General features: G+C 44.1%; 1 pseudogene; it reads left to right on the top strand.

Annotated features, from left to right (window-relative positions):
* LOC111969346 (basic helix-loop-helix ARNT-like protein 1) overlaps nucleotides 1-4,861 on the top strand; it is a 36,579-nt pseudogene that overhangs the window by 23,226 nt on the left and 8,492 nt on the right.

Here is a 4,861-nt window from a genome sequence, read left to right as displayed (position 1 = left end):
GTCCTCAGCTGGCCTTCCAGTAAAGACAGACATCACCCCCGGCCCATCCAGACTTTGCTCTGGAGCCAGGCGATCCTTCTTCTGCAGGATGAAGTGCAATCGGCCCCTCATCAAAATGGAGGACAAGGACTTTCCTTCCACCTGCTCCAAGAAGAAAGGTACTTTAGCCTCCTATCTTTTCCTTACGTAACTTGCTTAAGGGTGTTTTTTCATCTCCTGTGATTCATTTTAGTTAACAGTTCATTTGGTTTCGTACCAATAGACTACTTACTCATTGATGTTAGTGATAGCTCCAGAGTAGAACTAGATGATGATGATACATTCCCTATATCCACAGCTGACCGTAAGAGCTTCTGCACAATACACAGTACTGGCTATCTGAAGAGCTGGCCGCCCACCAAGATGGGTCTGGATGACGACAATGAACCAGACAATGAGGGCTGCAACCTCAGTTGTCTGGTGGCCATTGGACGGCTGCATCCCCACATTGTCCCTCAGCCAATGAACAATGAGATCCGTGTCAAGCCCACTGAGTACGTCTCGCGCCATGCCATCGACGGGAAGTTTGTCTTTGTTGATCAGAGGTGAGAGATGTTTTATGGCATGCAGGCAGACATACAAACATGTAGCAAAAGACATGCCAGTTGGCACCTACACAGTGATGTCCTGACACCTGGCTGGACCTCGTGGGTAGTACAGAGCTGGATTTACTGTGGAGTGACAGCTTATGTGTGAGTGAGGTTTTTGTCAATGTCCAAATATAGCATCAGCAACATGTTCCAGATGGAGGTGTAATGGAGGCCCAGAGGGCAGACAGAATTCAGAGTAGATATGTTGACAATAAATACTCCACTGCCCCCTGACAAAACAATCCCACAACCTCGCCACGTCACTAATACTGTTMGGTACACTGGGAATTTCTAGATAATGTCACTGGGTGCTATGTGATTGTCATAGGGCTGGGCGATATGGACAAAATATCAAAATATTTCCACACTCAGCATGATATTGGCAAAAAATATATTCTAGCTAGCCAACATATTCTTTACCATCCCACTGCTACTGTTCTAGATGACTGTTGGGAATATACTAGTAGACAAGGCAGTGGTTTTGGTTGGACAGTTGGAAAGCTTGTTGATGAGAGTGGTTGGAGGGAGTTCGAGGTTGGCCCTTCTGTGGTGATAGGGGATGGTCCTCTATGGTTACTCCCAGATCCTGTTGTCGATCTAACCTTGGTAGAAAAAAGGAATGATTGGTCAAAAGTCAGTGATATAGGGAAACTGGTTCACAATTACATTGGTAGAAGTTGTTATGCATTTTTACCACTTTTCACAGGTGGATCCAAGGACCCAGATAGTGGGCGCACAGGAGCAGGCATTTACGTTCCTGAATTTGATGTGCAGATATGTAGAAGACTAAACTGTCAGCATACTCAGTTGAACTGTTGGCAATAGTAGTTGCCCTCTAGTGGGTGGAGTCTGTACAACCTGCCAGAATGATAGTATGCTCAGATTCCCTGTTTGTATTGAATAGTTTATTGTCAGGCAAATATAATAGAAGTGACCTACTATTGGAGGTATTTTTGCTATTATGGAGAATTGAGAGACTGGTTGTAGTAGTTAGATTCTGCTGGGACCCAGCCCATTCGGGTGTGGAAGGGAATTAAATTGTAGACCAGTTGGCCAAAAGAGCTATTCCCACTAGATATAATTGATATTAATGTTCCACTGGGTAGAGGTGAGGCCAAATGTAAGATCAGAGTAATTTTGATAGATGTGTGGCAGAAGAGATGGGACTCTGAGCCCAAGGGCCGGCATTTATATGCCCTCCAAAGAAGGTCGGTGGACCAAGATTCAAAGGTCAGATTAGGAAGGGGTGGTGTTTGCTCGATTGTGCCTAGGACAATGTACATTGAACTCGTCATTACATCTGGTTGGCAAGTATGTGAATGGTTTGTGTCTGAAGTGTATGGTCGATGAAATGATGGCTTATGTGTTTTTATATTGTTGTAAGGATGTTGAAGAGAGGGAAAAATTGAAGTGTACATTTATTGAGGTTGGAAGGGATTTTGGGGATGGGGGAGGGTCTTTTAGAAGTTAGGGCTCTTTTTTATTTTCTCAGAAGTACTGAGTTAGGTAGGAGGATTTAGAAATGTGGCGCTAATGTTGTAAACCGTGATTGACCACACTCCAGCATAGTAGGTGGCGGCATGCACCTTCAACGTTTGTTTGCGGACCCGCCATTATATCATAGAAGAAGCCAACATATTCATACTTTGCCTATTCCTCTCTGATAAGATACCATTGCACAACATGCTTATCTTGGCTTACACCGGCATTGGCACCAGGCAGTGTTAGCTAACTAGATAAGTTTGCTCTGACTCTTAGTACATTTAGCTAGCTAGCCACTAGCCAGCAAACTAGCGATAAGCATTAACGGCTAACACAAATTATTTTAGCAACACCTTGCTAAGAAAAGACCAACTAGCAAACAGTCGTTTGCAGACAGTAAGATTCACAAACGAATAGAGTAATAATAGGATGCTTGTGGTAAGTAGCATGTCACCAACATTGATGCATCCATCTGACCATGCTGAGTGAACGGCAAGAAAGTGCTTGTGACTCTATGGTCGAGCAACTGCTCTCTTCTTGAGTGACAGGGCAGGGCTTGGTGTGGTTAGCGGCATGCAGCAGCAGGAGAGGGAGAGATGACTCAAGAAGAAAACGGAGTAAACCATAAAAACAGACATTACACACGCCAGAGTTGCGTATTACATTTAACAAACCAAACATTGAAATACCGTTATAGAAGTTAAAGTAAAAACTGAAACCGGTCCGTGTATCAATACCGGTATATAGTCAAATACGGTATACTGCCCAGCCCTAGATTGTCATGGCATTGATTATGATCAAGCAAGTAAAGCAGGGGGGAGAATATMATTTTATTTGCATACAATAAAAAAAGATGTGGGCTAGATTTATCTTAAAAATGTCTTAAATAACACTGGCCTGCTTTGAATGCCAGGACTTGTGTTTAATACTGTTCTTTTTTGTAGGGCCACTGCCATTTTGGCTTATCTACCCCAAGAGTTGCTGGGTACATCGTTTTATGAATACTTTCATCAAGATGACATAGGGCACCTTGCGGAATGTCATAGACAAGGTATGTATCAGATTGAACAAGGATACCAATATAACACCAAAGAGCAACGTTTTAGACTCAGTGATACATCCCTGAGTCTCAGGCCTCACATGAATAATTTTGTAATGTCTGGTAATTTTGTCATATAAAATGAATTGCGCTAAGCATGTCACATAGCGAGTAGACTGTGATATGAATTAATATAGAACCTGGCAGGCTACCATTTGGCATGTCACAGAGGCCAAGTGTGCAGATATCATGCCTTATTTAGCTCACCCCCTGGCTGCCACCTCTGTTCTTAGTGCTCCAGATGAGGGAGAAGATCAATACAAACTGCTACAAGTTCAAAATAAAAGACGGCTCCTTTATCACACTGAGGAGTCGCTGGTTCAGTTTTATGAACCCTTGGACCAAAGAGGTGGAGTACATTGTCTCCACCAACACTGTRGTCTGGTAAGTAGCTACACACATCTGTTTCTGCTAGGACTTTCTTCCATAGTCCTCATTTAACTAGTCAATGCATAATATTACACTGTATTCATTGTATTAGGGTCATATCCTAATAAAGTCGGATAATGAATGTACGATTTCAAACAGCTGATTACATTTACAATGCCTACTGTGTCAAAGTTGTTTTATCACCACCACTATTGTTTCAACATGAAATCAATGTCCAACTCATATAGCTATCTGGCTTGCCTCAGAAAACAAAGCATGTATTATTGGAACTCTTGCATATTTATTACTGTGTCTTTCTAGAGCTGTTGGGCTATCTATGCAATAGATGTTAATAAGCTGCCCAATGAGGTGTGAAGTCACGAGCCTGCTCAGTGATGACGCTCACTCTCTCTTCTCTCTCCCTTTCTCTGTCTCAGTGTGCCTGAAGGATCTGATGGCATCTATCCTCAGCTCGCCGCCTCCCCCCAGAGCATGGATAGTGTACTCACAGACGGTAAGCCTGCCCTCCTYCTGTGCTCTCACACAGCAGTTCACCCGCTTGGATGAAGTGTGACTGTACTTTGATGAGTTGACATACATTTTGTTGTGCCTGGCATGACTCTGACTAAGTAATTGTTTTGTTTTCCGAAATGTGACTGAGCTTTTGCGTTTGTTGGTTGCAGGAACCGGCAAGCGGGCCCTTCAGACAGTGCCTGGCATCCCCGGTGGCACAAGGGCAGGGCGGGAAAGATCGGCCGGATAATCGCAGAGGAGGTGATGGAGATCCAGAGGTGAGAGGGACCATGTGGATTGTGTTACGATTGTCTTTCAGACAGAATTGACATGTCTGTATTGTTCTAACTATACCATGGTCATTGACCCCCAGTGCATAATGGAAATGTCTGTGTGTGACTGGACTGTATGGGGCTGTCTCCTGCTGTTTTTACCCTGGGTTTTTACTCTTCCAGGATAAGAGGCTCCTCGCCCTCCAGCTGTGGCTCCAGTCCTCACAACTTCACCAGCACTCCAACCCCAGACATGTCATTCCAGGGGGAAAGAAGGTAAGAGCTCCCACCTGTCCTTCCCATTCTCCTCCACTTCAACCCCTCCCATCTGGGAGGAAATCTGCTATTCACTCCACTGCTCATCCATGTGAAGTCAGTAATMAGCACATCTGGTGGATATTTTTAGTGTCTGTTGGTGGCTCATGCTTCAGGATGCAATGGTGATTCCTGAATGTCAATTCTGTCTTGATTCTCTCACAGATACAGAACAGTGGAAC

The sequence above is a fragment of the Salvelinus sp. IW2-2015 genome, linkage group LG10, assembly GCF_002910315.2.
Source record: "Salvelinus sp. IW2-2015 linkage group LG10, ASM291031v2, whole genome shotgun sequence".
Taxonomy (NCBI): domain Eukaryota; kingdom Metazoa; phylum Chordata; class Actinopteri; order Salmoniformes; family Salmonidae; genus Salvelinus; species Salvelinus sp. IW2-2015.
This window is presented reverse-complemented; position numbering and strand designations above follow the sequence as displayed.